This window comes from Adiantum capillus-veneris, chromosome 8 (genome assembly GCF_014529385.1).
Source record: "Adiantum capillus-veneris isolate H3 chromosome 8, ASM1452938v2, whole genome shotgun sequence".
Lineage (NCBI taxonomy): Eukaryota > Viridiplantae > Streptophyta > Polypodiopsida > Polypodiales > Pteridaceae > Adiantum > Adiantum capillus-veneris.
In genome coordinates this window covers 3,961,073-3,977,135 of record NC_140938.1, presented here as the reverse complement: position 1 = coordinate 3,977,135, position 16,063 = coordinate 3,961,073, and the positions used below count along the sequence as shown (strand labels likewise).

Sequence of the window (16,063 nt, the reverse complement as noted above, 5' to 3'; positions counted from 1 at the left end):
CGGGTCTTCTCCTCAAGATGTCGCCTTGCTCCACCAAGGTCAAGGAGCACATAGCTCTAATACCATGTCAAAGTCGACGATGCGGAAGCGTATAGACCAAGGGAGAAAGCACGAGAGAGAGACAGAGAGAGAGAGAGAGAGAGAGAGAGAGAGAGAGAGAGAGAGAGAGAGATACTACGAGCCAACCAACCTTGGTAATGAACTGATGATAATACAATGGGGGCTGACGGTTGCTTATATAGCAACCTCAATGAATCATTGAATTGCCCTACCCAGACTTTGACAAATAAGTAAAATAAATACCTACGCCAGACCAAATAATGGGATCACATTGGGCAGTTCACTTGAGATGCCAAAACTCCAAATAATCTACAGCGCACGCCATATCCTTGTTGGACTCCATCTCAGTGTCAAATGAGGGAGGGTTTGGGACGGAGGTTTGAGGTCACCCAGAACACAAAGCCAATTTTCTAGTTCATTTTCCTCCTAAGCTTTCTTTCGGCAGTGAGTAATAGTAGGTTGTTGCAGCCTGCCAGTCTAGAAAGCATCTTTACTTCGTTAGCGTAACATCTCCATTCAAAAATCTGGCTTTACTTCGTTAGTCTAGAAAGCATCTTTACTTCGTTAGCGTAACATCTCCATTCAAAAATCTGGCTTCTCCTCCTCCCACGTGGCACATGGCCGTTCCTTTGCTCAGCTTTTTTTTATCGATGCCTTCACGCAGTGACTTCAAAGCAGCGACACATAGCAAAGCGAGGGGCTATCTTTAGATGCAATCACCTACGCATGCATCTTGAAGGCATGTGGCTCTATGCAAGATGCTGATATGGGCACAAAGATTCATCATTATATTGTTAGTCAAAGGCAGTTGAAAAAGAATGTCGTGCTTGGCACTGCCTAATCTGGTGCGCTTGAGAAAGCATAAAAAGTGCTTGAGGAGCTTCCTGTCTGGATTGTCACCTCTTGGAATGCACTGATTGCGGGATGTGCGCAACAAGAGCAAGGCTGTTTAAAAAAGATGTCGTGCCTTGGTCGATATGTATGCCAAATGTGGTGCGCTTGAGAAAGCACAAAAAGTGCTTGAGTGGCTTCTTGTCCAGAACGTCGCCTCTTGGAATGCACTGATTGCGAGATGTGTGCAACAAGAGCAGGGCCGGCAAGCCTAGGCTGTTTTCAACGGATGCAAAGTAAGAGTATCTCTCCAAATTCAGTCACCTGTACTTTCGTCTTGAAGGCTATGCTTACATCTTGAGGGCAAGTGCTCGAGGAGCTTCTTGCATAATTACCCGGAACGGGAAATTGGAACGGGGAACGGGGAACGAGGAACGGCAACATGCATGAGATGCGGATACTCACGTCTGAAACACGGAACGGGGATTCGGAACGGGAAATTAGGATGGGAACGGGGAACGGGGACCTGAAAATGGCCATTCCCTGTCACTATGGCTTCCTGTCTAGAGTGTAGACTCTTGAAATCGTTGATTGCAAGATTTTCCCCACAAGGGCAGGGCCAGAAAGCTCTAGTTTGGTTTCAGCAGATGCGATGCGAGGGCCTCTCTCCGGATGCAATCACCTACGCATGCATCTTGAAGGCATGTGGAGACACAAGATGCATGCGCACAATGTCCCTCAATGTCCACTTGAGCATTACCAAGTGCAACAGGTTTCTCCAACACATTTGTCTAACAATCGCAGCGACACATAGCAAAGCGAGGGGCTCTCTCTAGATGCAATCACCTACGCATGCATCTTGAAGGCATGTGGCTCTACGCAAGATGCTGATATGGGCACAAAGATTCATCATTATATATATACCTTCATAAGTTCAGAACAGTCTAAACTCACGAATTATAAGAGGGAATAAAGCACTCCTAAAACTATAAAAGCAAGGGACACAAGAAAAGAAAAGAAAAACAAAAACAAACAAACTAACAAACTAAATCACTTTGTTTGCTACGAAACAAAACTAGATTAAACAAAGCATTATCAGCAAAGCATTATTAACTTAAAAATGTTTTTAGAAAAGACATGTGTAAAATAAGTTGACGCAACTTACTTGGCTTAAAACAAGTACTCAACTTTAAGCAAAAAAAAAAAAAAAAAAAAGATGAGACATCTTAAAAACTTAATCCTAGAAATCAAACTTCACACCGGAACACATTCTTAAGTCCTCAGGTAAGCTAAATATGAAATCGAAAAATGAATACTACTACAAACCTACGAAGAGCAAAGAACCAAACTTGACAATATGTGATCTCAACTTCACTGCTTGTCCAAACAGGAAGAGTAAGATTATCACCTTTATCATGCATAGCTTGGACAACAGCTATGACATCCCTACTCACGTCGTCAGTGCCTAAGAGTAGGTGCAGGTTTATATAGAGGTCATTCATGCTTTGAACGTACTCTACAAAACCAACGAGCTGAGTTTCTATCACCCTCCGGAGGTGATGGGCATACTCAGCCATGATAAAGGCTAGCAATTGTCAAGCTATAGTGAAAATACTAGAAGCGCTAAAGATCAAAACAACAACATAAGGTGTTATTAAGTCAAACAATAAGTGGGCTTTTTAGCTCCCCACTTCTATTGAATTTACTACTGATTATCTTTAACATTCCAAAGGAAGAAACACTAAAAATAAACTTACTACAATGCAAAAATGAACGAACTTTCTCATGATTCTTTTGAATGAGTATCCTTTTCCAACTAGTAAAGAAATAAGATGGCAAGATTGAACAACAACAGTAGATTTGCTAGAACAAAGACGAGAAAATCTAAATAGTTGAGAGCAAATGACACCGTACTTAGCTAAAAGAGAAATGTTCGAAGAAATGTGAGGCATACGGATGATTTTTAGATTGGCATATTCTGGTTCAAGGCGCTTATCATAGATATCTACTTCTAATCCCAAGGGAGTTCTTAAGGTCTAAAAAGGCACAACAATCACTATTTGTGGTACAGTTAAGTTCACAAAACTCGTTGGGATAAATTCCTCCGCCTACAGAACTCGAATTCAAGTACATAAAATCTTGAAAAGAAGGAACATCAGGGACAAAAAGATCATCTACAAAGCATCTTACATTGCATAACTTGTGCAAAAATATTGGGCAAGTGTTAGCAAGGACAAGACGCTCCATAAAATCAAACTCATAAGTAAAAAGATAGAAATTAGCAAGAAAAACAGCACAATTGGTGCCCATAGGGATACCAATTGTTTGCTTGAAAAGAGAGTCGCCGATGGTTATATATAAATTGTCCAAAAGAAAATATAACCAAGATATGATGTCAATGTCATCTACAATCCTGGTGAATCTCTTTCTTCCTTTGTCTACATCTACATTCTTATTTTTCAGCCATAAGAAGTCAAAGTTCAAGGCTTACTTTTCTACTAGCAATGCCTTGTACCTATCCTTCTCAAGCTTGTACGCAAAAACTTTTGAAATAAGAGACTTGACTCTAAATTTAAGGTCCTCCAAATTTAGCTTCGTGTATAGCGTTGTAAAGTCAAAGGTTTGGAGACATAAAGGAGAAGATTTCTCCTTAAGGCTTCTTGAAGAGTTCAAAAACATTAAAACAGGAATCACACCTACTGAATCATTTAAAATCCAACTTGAATCGGTAGGTACGTCTCAAGGTGGAAAGGTACGGAGTGTACGGTACGTAATCAGTACGTAAGGTACGTACTTCTGTACGGATCGGCCTTTAAGGTACGTGACCAATACGTACAACAAAAAGAATAGTGACTTTAGCCTTTTTCAGCCTATACATACTAGGAACTACATAGAGTCTAGACATAGATACTACTTCAAACATCCATTAGATACTGCTTCAAATGTTATCCGTACTTAACTCTTAGAAAAAGACAGAAAAATGTTATCCTTCTTTTAGCTTCAAAGGTTATCCACAAAAAGATTTATCTACTTCAAATGTTATCCGTACTTAACTCTACCATCAAAAAGACAGAAAAATGAAAATACACTAGATGATACAATAAACTTTAGTCCATTGCCCAATGGCAAGATGCCCCTAAAAAAATAAAAAAAAAAATTTAAAAAGTGAGGCGGCGGAAAAAAAAAACCGTACACTACCTATCCGTACGTACGGAACCGTACCGTACGGCTGTACCGTACTATACGAATCAGTACGTACGTACGGATGCAACCTTGGTACGTCTGCTTCCTTTACCATATTAATCCACAATTTATTTACGGTAGGTAAAATGGCTTTGAAACAATAACTAAGCCATTTGGAAACCTCGGTCAAAGAGGTGTTACAAGAAGCAGCTATAAATCTAGGCTTTATAGGGTTCTTGTGGAACTTCCAAACGGTATATAAAAAAGGTAATTTAAGCTGGCACTTGAAACCAAAAGACTTACAAAAGTCTTGATGTTTCAAGATAACCTCTTGCATTGAAAGATCACAATAACTGTAAGTCTGAGAGTTTACTTCACCTAACAAGCATTTTAAATAGAACTTTTTGCACGTAACAACAAAGTTATTGGAGCACTTATCTACATAAGAGATTACAAAATCACGATGAAATTTCCTAAGAACATCACGATCAGAAGAAGATAAGCTATTCCTTCCTGAAGAAACGTTCCGAGAGCAAGATGCTAATTTCAAAGAAGCTTTCTTGAGGATTACAGACTTCCAATGGGTAAAAATACCTTGAACTCATAAAGACTCTTCAAACTTTACTACGAAACTAGAAATTCCTTTTTCTATGGCTTTGAGAAAGCAAGAGTCGGTTGAAGAAGGAACTGTAACCGGCCCGTAGGGCGGTAGGCGTTGGCTTTCACCCGAAATTCTTTACTTTATACACACACACAGAGCACTTTGCAAAGAGAACCTGCGATGGGAGTTAACACTTAAACACACACACGGCTCGGAAGCTAGAATGCTCCGAGCAGACGTCGACAACCTGTAGGCCCCAAAATTGGCGCCCCTTTCGGTATTTCTTTATTCTTTAGGAGGGTAAATTACAAGGTAAGGTCCTCGGAATCCTTCACGTGTATCCACCTAGATACCATTTGATTTGGCCAAATTTCGGTAGCATAACAGCCCCAAAACTTGCGCGAAACCAATTCCCCTGCCGGAACTCGCTTGCACTGGCGTATACCCTCTGATTCCTGTCCAAAAACAGTAAATTCAGCATGCTGTATTTACTGGTTTTTGCCCTGTTTTCAGCCCCAAACAGTCCCCTAACTGTCCTTTGCCAGTGGGGCACGATTCCCAATGATCCTGGCGTCCGTATGGCTGAAAAACAGTGAATTTACAGCGCATACACAGCGCTGATTTTGCACCTGTACGGTGAGGCTATGACCCTCACCAGTGCCTGCTTTGGAGCAGCAGTTAGCTACCCCTGTTCCTGCTCAAGGAGGCTCTTGCCTCAGCACAAAAGCATGAACCTACACAACTGTACATCAGTCAAATGAGTAGCCCTCTTGTGGGGCATCACATAACTGCACGTAGGGGGGAGAGAGAGCAGTGTGTAGTGTGCAGGGCATCACTCCTAGCACCACACTGTACATGAGAGGGAAAGGAAGCACTCCATAGCTCTTGACCTGTGACAAAAGCTGAAATGAGGCCTCTCCCAGCATAAAAATCAGCGCCCATTTTTCTGCAAGAGGAAAGTGCATGAAAATTCGACACTTGGCGCATTTACAAGCATTTGCCCGCTTCGGGTTTGCCGCTTAAAAATATCCTGACCGGTTGCCCAGTTGACTTCGCGGCAGAGTTATATAATGTTCCCCTAGTCATACCGGAGGTAATGACGCGAACACATTTCCCGGCCCAAAATAGCAGTTCCCTAAATTTTAGGAGATGCTTCCGTTGGGCTCCCACTGGTCTTCTGACCATCTATCCTCATTGGGACTGCATCCAAAAGTGCAATGTGGCCCAACTGTCGGATACTTTTTGTTGGTAGTCCCACCTTGACTTTACGCCTTAATTGAGTTCACTTCCTAGTATCCACCAACTTGCTAAGTGCGACAGGGGGGACCTATATGATCTTGCTCTGAGCCTAGACATCCTCTTACCATACGAATTCCAGTGCCGACCACTTCCCATCTGCGGGTGAATCTACCGTTCACATTGGCCATACAATGTCCGACCGTTTGCTACTTCAAAAAGAGGGTCTTAAACAAATAAAATAAACCCCATTGGAAAGAAACCAACAACCAAGGTTAGCAGTTGCCACATCTCTGTGACATGGTTAATAACTGCCACGTCCTCGTGACATACCCCCCTCTTGAAATCGCAAACGTCCTCGATTGTATACCATAAATACACGCCACTGATTATCTTGTGCTATCAACACTCTTTTATCATCGCATGTATCCGCAAGAAAGGTCGTAACATACATAGATACAAATGACTTAATGAGGCCTTCATACTTTTGCCATTTCCATCTATGGCACTGAATTCATATATACATTTGATGTACTAGCTCTATCATTACCCCTCCTTTGCACACGTTGGGTTGGGGCATAAGTAGGCTGTAACCCAAAGGCTTCAAGGTAAAGCTGCAATACATTTGGTGACTCTGACAGTTCATGCTCTTCCATCCACATTGCATCCATAGGTGGATAGTTCTTGAACTTCACCAAATAGTGTCTTGCAACTTCTCCTTTAACTTTTCTATCCTTATGTGCCAAAACTTGCTCAGGTACCAAGATCTCATCAAGTTCCTCAACTTCTGGCTGATCCTCAACTGGCATATCTTCTGGCACATCACCCACGAAGGGTCTTAGAAGACTCACGTGAAACGCATTATGAATCTTCCACGCATCAGGCAGTTTCAGCCTGTAAGCCACATCGCTGATCTTGTCAAGCACTTGAAAAGGCCCATAGTAACGCATGCTGAGCTTAGGAAACAGCCGTTCCTTGCCCTTCATCTTCTTTAACCTTGCCTTTTCGAACCTTAAGAGAACCCAATCACCAGGTGATAGTAGCAATTCACGACGGTGACGATCAGCAGCCTTTTTCTGTTTTGCCTGAGTCTTCTCCAAGGCAACTTTAATCTTCTTATACATCTCATCCATGTTCTCAACATATCGATCTGCCTCAAAGATCTTGTCCTTTGTGTGCAAAATGGGAGGAACCTTTTTGCCGCCTTCAACAATTTCAAAAGGTGCTTTGCCAGTAGACGAATGCACCGTATTATTGTACGCATACTCAAGCATAGGCAAATACTGTTCCCACTTGCCCTTATTATCTGACACAGCATTTCAGCAGATCTAAGACAGTAGAATTAGCCTCTTCTGACTGTCCATCAGTTTGTGGATGAAACGAAGACGAGAACTTGAGCGTAGTACCCATGTTCTCAAACAATCCTCTCCAGAACAAACTGGTCATGCGAGGATCACGATCACTGATAATCGATTGTGGCATACCATGGTACTTAAACACATTGTACATGAACAAGCGTGCCATCTGATCAGATTTTATCTTCTTCGTGACAGGGATAAAATGGGCTTGCTTGCTTGCTGAACCTACAAATAATGGCCCATATACCATCATTCCCTGTTGGCGTCCTTGGAAGATCAAAGATAAAGTCCATAGCAATGCTTTCCCATGGCTTATCCGGAATCGGCAATGGTTGTAACAACCCTGGTGCCTTTTGCCTGTCAAACTTGACCTTTTGGCAAACTATGCATGCTCGCACAAAGGCATCCACATCTCTCCTCAAGGTAGGCCAATAGAAGAACGTCTCTACCGCTTTAACTGTTGCATCAATGCCACGATGCCCTGCATACGGTGGGACATGACTCTCTTCCATGACCTTATGTCGCAGTGGCCTAGTGACACAAAGTCTGCCATGCATCATCATAAAACCATCTCTGAGGAGGTAGTGCTCGTGATGTTGCCCCTCTTGTAACTGTTCAAAGATCCTTGCAAAATCTTCATCAACAGTATATTGTTCCTTCATGTCATCTAACTCATGATGATAAGGAATTGACACAGCTGAAATTTGTGGCTTTCTTGATAACGCATCAGCCACAACATTCTTCTTGCCTTCCACATGCATAATCTGGAAGTGGAACATGGAAAGAATGTTTGCCCATCGCATATGCTTTTCGGATAACTTTGACTGTGTCAAGAAGTATCGCAAGGTCTGATGATCTGTTTGGACAACAAAATCAGCACCTAAGAGGTAGTGCTTCCAGCTAGAAAGCGCATGAATAACGGCCAAGAGCTCTTTCTCATAGACTTGCATAGTCCTCTCTGGCCCTTGCAAAATTCGGCTTTCATAGGCTACTACCCGTCCATCTTGCATTAGCGCTGCTCCGATGCTACTGCCACACGCGTCACACTGGACCACAAATGACTTCCTAAGATCTGGCAAAACAATAACTGGATCTGAAGTCAACTTTTCCTTTAAGAGACTAAAAGCTGAAATCTCTTTTTGGGTCCATCTGAAAGTGACCTCTTTCTTTTGCAATGCGTGAAGAGGCGATGCTATCTCTGCAAAATTCCTGATAAACCTTCTATAGTAGGAACACAATCCCAAGAAGCTTCTGACATCGTGCACAGTCTTCAAGTCTGGCCATGTCTTGATAGCTTCGACCTTTGCGGGATCCATTCTAACACCATCCTTTCAGACTATGTGGCCCAGAAAGTGGATCTCTTTGAGGAAGAATTCACTTTTCTTAGGATTGACAAGTAACCTGTGATTGCGCAGCTCTTCGAGCACAATGGTCAAGTGACGCCTATGCTCCTCTTCATTCTTCGAATACACAATCATGTCATCGAAGAATGTTCCAACAAACTGTTGATGCGAGCGGAAAATCCGGTCCATCATTCTGTTGAACGTGGCAGGAGCATTTGTTAGCCCAAACGGCATCACTAGAAACTCATAAAGACCAAATGTCGTTCTAAACGCAGTCTTGTGCACATCCTCTGGGCTTATACGAATCTGATGGTACCCACTCTTAAGGTCTATCCTGCTGAAAATTGCAGCACCCTCTAAACGATCGAGAATATCATCAATGCGAGGAATAGGAAACCTATTCTTGATGGTATTCTTATTCAACGCACGGTAATCAATACACATGCGCCATGAGCCATCCTTCTTCTGCACTAGGAGCACTGGGGAGCAAAAGGATGAAGAACTAGGCTGAATCAGCCCCTTCTCTAATAACTCCTCAACCTGGCCCATAATCTCTTTCTGCTGCGCCGCACTAACCCTGTAGGGAGGCCTATTTGGTGGGCTACACCCTGGCACCAAATCTATCCGATGGTCCTTAGGTCTCTCTGGCGGCAATTGCGACGGTAATGAATCAGAAAAACAGTCACTAAACTTTTGCAAAAATGCTGACCTTTCTTTATCTAACACAGATAAATTTGACTGATCACTATCTGAGACATCACGTGCAAAAATCAAGTACACAAAAAGATGAATCTTTATTACAGAAGTGATAGCAGAAGCAGATACAATAGGGACTGACTCTCCTTTAAGCTTTACATCCAGGATGTGAGTTTTGTCCCTATGCTGTACAGTGATCTTTTTGTTGTAGGCATCCAAGACTCCATGCACTCGGAACATCCACGGGATCCCCAACAAGGCGTCACAACCTTCCAGCGGCATGATGTAAAACTCTTCAGTGTCCACATACGACTGAATATGCAGACGCAGTTTTCCAATGATGGGAGTAACACACTCTGAGTGGCCAGAACATGCCAACCCTGCCTCTGCGGTGTACCCCATCTCTTCAGCTCTGATGCCCAGCTTCATAGCTAACTCTGGTGAGATAAAGTTGGCTTTGGCACCTGGATCAAAGAAAATGAGTGCCGTCTGATCCCTAACTTTACTCCATGCCCTGCATAACTCACTGGCATCTATGCTAGGCCTGTCACCCACCATGTCTGGAACTAAACCTGCCGTGGGTTTAGGCTTCTTGCCTTTCTGGTCTTCTTTATCCTCTGAGTCAGCTGGCCTTTTCCTTTGTGGACAATTGATAGAAATATGACCAGGCTGCTCGCATATAAAGCATTTGTTCTCAGCCATTAGGACCTTCTTTTCCTCGAGCAACTTGCGCACACAAGGCTTCCTTTTCTGTTTCTTTGCCTGCGCTCCAGAAGTCCCAGCTGAATCCTTGTCTTTGGTGGCCTGTTCTGACCCCTGTGACGCATCATGAGCCGTTTTCACAAAGGGCTTCTTCGCTGAATTTTTCTTTTGCTGCCCTCCTTTGTCACTGCTCGGGCAGCCCACAACAATACTTCTCTATCTGCTCTGTCAGTGGCACAAATCTGTAGGAGGTCACTGAGAGTAACGCTTTACAAAACCTCCTATTGTACTCCAGCAAGCTCTTGCACGAAGCTGAAGTAAGCTGGTGCCAATCTGTCAGGACATCGGCTTCAAATTCATTTGATAGCCAAGCAGATGCAAACATTTGCTTGAAGTAAACCCAAGTGGCGGGTGCATGTCCTTGCATTAACAATGTCGTCCACCATGTAAGCGCATTGTCCTTTAAGAAAGTGGCACCTTTCCTGACCTTCGAGGCCTCTGTAAAATTTCCTCCCGCATAAGCTGTATCAAACTGCTGGAGGAAAGTGAGTGCCTTTGTCTTGTCCTCGAAACCACTGAAGGTACTGAACTTTACCGCTGCACCACCTTCTTTGTAAGCCTTCGGCTTCTCTAGTGCCCCCAAATTGTCATACGGAATGGTCTGCAACATGGGCACTGTACTAGGCATGATCGGCACGTGTTGGCCATTCACATTTTGCGTCAGAGGTGCGATATCTGGCTGCTGTCCAGAAAAACCAGCCATGCCAAAATGACCCTGTGGCACCCCAAACTGGCCCTGGTTGCCGTGGAAACCTTGCTGCATGCCGATAGTACCATACATGGGGTTTGGCATGATGCCTTGCATACCCCCGAACACTGTTCCTGGCATGTACGGCTGACTTCCAGACGCATAACCAGCCATACTTTGGAACATTGATCCACCCCCGAAATACCCAGGATGTACCGTGGGTGGTGGAAAAACTGAGTGCATAGCCTCGTATCCAGCTCCCTGTGCATTCAAGACAGCATGTTGGCTCTGAAAGGTGGCGGGCTGAACTGGCATAACCTGTGGAATAGGCGTTCTAGCCACCTGTTCAAGCACGGGAGGAACCTGCTTTGGAGCCCCCGACTCCGCAACATGCAAGTGTTCCCTTTCCTCCTGCGCCTCATGAAGTACCTGGGCTTGAGCTTCAACAAGCTCCGTACGCGGCGTAGGTTGCCTATTTTGCTGTTGCACTGGTGGCGCTTGCAAGAATTCCATAAACCTCGGATTCTGCACCAGCTGCGAAAAGACATTCACCGCGGCAACTAACTGAGTCTTAAACGCATCATCCTCAAGTTGCCCTGTCATGAAGCCCTGTACTACTGGAGGGACATTCACGTTGATAGGAGGTACAGACTGACGTGGCCGTGAGCTCTCGCCAATCTCAAAAACCATAGGAATCTCCTGCTGTCCTTTGGAGAGGAACCCTCTTCCATAATTCCCTTCCCCTTGTCGGCCATAGTGTAATCCCCGCGTTCTTGCACTGTGTGTCTTTACCCTGAACAATCCAGGCTCACTCTTTGAGGAAAAAGTGATTGATATCCCGGCAATGGAACCATGTAACCAGCCCGTAGGGCGGTAGGCGTTGGCTTTCACCTGAAATTCTTTACTTTATATACACACACAGAGCACTTTGCAAAGAGAACCTGCGATGGGAGTTAACACTTAAACACACACACGGCTCGGAAGCTAGAATGCTCCGAGCAGACGCCGACAACCTGTAGGCCCCAAAATTGGCGCCCCTTTCGGTATTTCTTTATTCTTTAGGAGGGTAAATTACAAGGTAAGGTCCTCGGAATCCTTTATGTGTATCCACCTAGATACCATTTGATTTGGCCAAATTTCGGCAACATAACAGCCCCAAAACTTGCGCGAAACCAATTCCCCTGCCGGAACTCGCTTGCACTGGTGTATACCCTCTGATTCCTGTCCAAAAACAGTAAATTCAGCATGCTGTATTTACTAGTTTTTGCCTTGTTTTCAGCCCCAAACAGTCCCCTAACTGTCCTTTGCCAGTGGGGCACGATTCCCAATGATCCTGGTGTCCGTATGGCTGAAAAACAGTGAATTTACAGCACATACACAGCGCTGATTTTACATCTGTACGGTGAGGTTATGACCCTCACCAGTGTCTGCTTTGGAGCAGCAGTTAGCTACCCCTGTTCCTGCTCAAGGAGGCTCTTGCCTCAGCACAAAAGCATGAACCCACACAACTGTACATCAGTCAAATGAGTAGCCCTCTTGTGGGGCATCACATAACTGCACGTAGGGGAGAGAGAGAGCAGTGTGTAGTGTGCAGGGCATCACTCCTAGCACCACACTGTACATGAGAGGGAAAGGAAGCACTCCATAGCTCTTAACCTGTGACAAAAGCTGAAATGAGGCCTCTCCCAGCATAAAAATCAGCGCCCATTTTTCTGCAAGAGGAAAGTGCATGAAAATTCGACACTTGGCGCATTTACAAGCATTTGCCCGTTTCGGGTTCGCCGCTTAAAAATATCCTGACCGGTTGCCCAGTTGACTTCGCGGCAAAGTTATATAATGTTCCCCTAGTCATACCGGAGGTAATGACGCGAACACATTTCCCGGCCCAAAATAGCAGTTCCCTAAATTTTAGGAGATGCTTCCGTTGGGCTCCCACTGGTCTTCTGACCATCTATCCTCATTGGGACTGCATCCAAAAGTGCAATGAAACCGGCCTGTTCAATCCAAAAAGGGCGGTAGACTTTACTTCAAACCTTGATTTAGCTTTCACCCATTATTAGTCGTCTATTTTACCTGTACTTTCAAGACACAACAAAGGGGAGAGGGATACAGGCTGCTAGATTGCACCTGTATGAGTAGACGAACACCAGATTGGCCCCTAACTTAGGCGCCCCTTTCAGTATTTCTTTATTGTTCAAAAGAGGGAATAAACGTTGTGGTTCCCTACAAGCTGCCCCGCACAAACTCGGCTGAATTTCAACTGTTCCGGCCTGATTTCGGCAGCATAACTGTACTAGGACCCTTCACAGTCAGTATTCCCACGCATTGAATGACTTTCCCGACGCATACGGGCACTTTGCAAAACCTGGCGAGAATCTGCAGCACGCTGAATTCTCTGTTTTCAGCCCTGAAAATGCGCCAGATCACCTGTACAGCGGTCCCCTTGCGTCCCCGAACCTCCTGGGGGTATTAGGGTCCGTTTAGGGCCAAAACCCTAAACCTGCAAAAATACACAGCAGGCTGTAATTCACTGTTTCGGGCTCCGTTTCGCGTGCCGGTCGCATCCGTAGCAAGTCCTCGAGCTCCCGCACCTGTAGGGCTACTTGCCCTTTGAATCGGACGAGATTTCTGGCGTGAAACCTCTCCGAATTCACCTGTACCTGCGGGGGGATTAGCCGCTAGCTAATCCAGTACCTGTGCAAGAGGCTCTTGCCTCGGCAATCGCGCATGAACCCACACAACTGTACATTGGTCAAATGAAGAGCCCACTAGAGGGGCATAACATACTGCCAAAGGGGAGAGAGAGGACAGTGCGTAGCGTGCAGGGCATCACTCCTGGCACCGCACTGTGCATAAGAGGGAAAGCAAGCACTCCATAGCTCTTAACCTGTGATAGAGACTTGCAAAATGAGCCTCCCAGCTATAAATCACGTTTTTGCCTTCTCTATAAGTAGTAAACTGGCCTCAGAGTGCCAAGTGTCACTCGTTTGTGCATTTTCTCGCTTTAGACCCTCCGGTCTAAAAATATCTCACCTACAGCCTCTGTTGACTTGGCCACAGAGTAACAAAATGATCCCCATGTCAAACTGCACGTAATGACGCGAAGACATTTTCAGGTCCCAAAATAGCAGTTCCCTAAATTTTAGGAGATGTTGCCATTGTATCTTTCTAGGTCATCCGACCCTCTTTGTACACTGCGGCCACATCCAGAACTGAAATGTAGCCTCTGTAGCAAAGGATTCCACTTTGGCTAGTCAATGACCCCACTTTGGCTAACCATAGTCTTTGTCCAACCTTAGTGCTCTCTTGCCCTCAGGCCTGGACTCCCTCTGGACAGTTCCACACTAGCTATGCAATGCAGGGCAGTTAGATTTCCCGAGGGGTGTTTCCAAAAAGTGAAAGTAAATAGATAATAAGAAAGAAATCAACAAAAAGGATAGATAGTAGTCACACGCTGGTGACATGCAATGTGGCCCAACTGTCGGATACTTTTTGTTGGTAGTCCCACCTTGACTTTACGCCTTAATTGAGTTCACTTCCTAGTATCCACCAACTTGCTAAGTGCGACGGGGGGGACCTATATGATCTTGCTCTGAGCCTAGACATCCTCTTACCATACGAATTCCAATGCCGACCACTTCCCATCTGCGAGTGAATCTACCGTTCACATTGGCCATACAATGTCCGACCGTTTGCTACTTCAAAAAGAGGGTCTTAAACAAATAAAATAAACCCCATTGGAAAGAAACCAACAACCAAGGTTAGCAGTTGCCACATCTCTGTGACATGGTTAATAACAGCCACGTCCTCGTGACAGGAACCCTATATTTAGTACCTCTTGAGAAAAGGTCTTTCAAGGAATCCGAAGGAAGGATAGAACAATCGGCAGTAACTACATGACCCAAAGCTCCATTCACGTAAGAAGAAAAGGCAGTTTTACTACAAGGGCAATCAATATTTGAGATTGCTAGCCTCTCTTGCTTTTTAAGATTACGTCCTATGTCACTATAGTTGAAATCTTTTTGTCCTAAAGTTTTCACATATTTGAAAGCTACGACAAGATGGTTCCATACCTTTCTCACACAAGGAGGGAGAGCATCCAAAGCTTCTTGAGATCTCAAAATAGAGCTTAATCCAATCTTGTTTAAGTCAGGGGAGGTAAAGATAGTTATCAACAAATCTTTCTTTCCAGCCAAGGGATTTTTCAGACTAGGACATTTGGACTTCAGAAATTTGCCTAACAATACTCGAAGTTGAGTATTATGAGACTCTCTTAGCTCCAAATCTTCATAAGAGTAGTTCTCAAGGGTATACAAGAGCTTAAATAGGATCCTTATATTATACCTTTCAAATATTTTATAAGAAAAAGAACCCAATTCCATGGCTCTAGATAGGTAAATCAATCTCCATTTAAAATCTCTATAAGCAAAAATTCTATGGTTAGAAGGGTCATCACTCTCAATTCTAGAGATTGAAGCCCTAGGGAGACCTTGTACTCTACTAGCAATAGTGTTAGTCAGAGGCAGTTGAAAAAGAATGTCGTGCTTGGCACTGCCTAATCTGGTGCGCTTGAGAAAGCACAAAAAGTGCTTGAGGAGCTTCCTGTCTGGATTGTCACCTCTTCAAATGCACTGATTGCGGGATGTGCGCAACAAGAGCAAGGTTGTTTAAAACAGATGTCGTGCCTTGGTCGATATGTATGCCAAATGTGGTGCGCTTGAGAAAGCACAAAAAGTGCTTGAGTGGCCAGAACGTCACCTCTTGAAATGCACTGATTGCGAGATGCGTGCCGCAAGAGCAGGGCCGGAAAGCCTAGGCTGTTTTCAACGGATGCAAAGTAAGAGCATCTCTCCAAATTCAATCACCTGTACTTTCGTCTTGAAGGCTATGCTTACATCTTGAGGGCAAGTGGTCGAGGAGCTTCCTATCCGGAGTGTAGACTCTTGGAATCATTGATTGCAAGATTTTCCCCACAAGGACAAGGCCAGAAAGCTCTAGTCTGGTTTCAGCAGATGCGACGCGAGGGCCTCTCTCCAGATGCAATCAACGCATGCATCTTGAAGGCATGTGGATCTACACAAGATGCATGCGCACAATGTCCCTCAATGTCCACTTGAGCATTACCAAGTGCAACGGGTTTCTCCAACGCATTTGTCTAGCAATCGCAGCGACACATAGCAAAGCGCGGGGCTCTCTCTAGATGCAATCACCTATGCATGCATCTTGAAGGCATGTGGCTCTACTCAAGATGCTGATATGGGCACAAAGATTCATCATTATATTGTTAGTCAGAGGCAGTTGAAAA

At 44.5% G+C, this 16,063-nt stretch overlaps 1 protein-coding gene across 3 annotated transcripts in view; it reads right to left on the bottom strand.

The window, feature by feature from the left end:
• The window catches only part of CNX3 (cofactor of nitrate reductase and xanthine dehydrogenase 3), a 184,989-nt gene that overhangs the window by 32,913 nt on the left and 136,013 nt on the right, over positions 1 to 16,063 (bottom strand). The gene's annotated exons all lie outside the window — the stretch shown is intronic.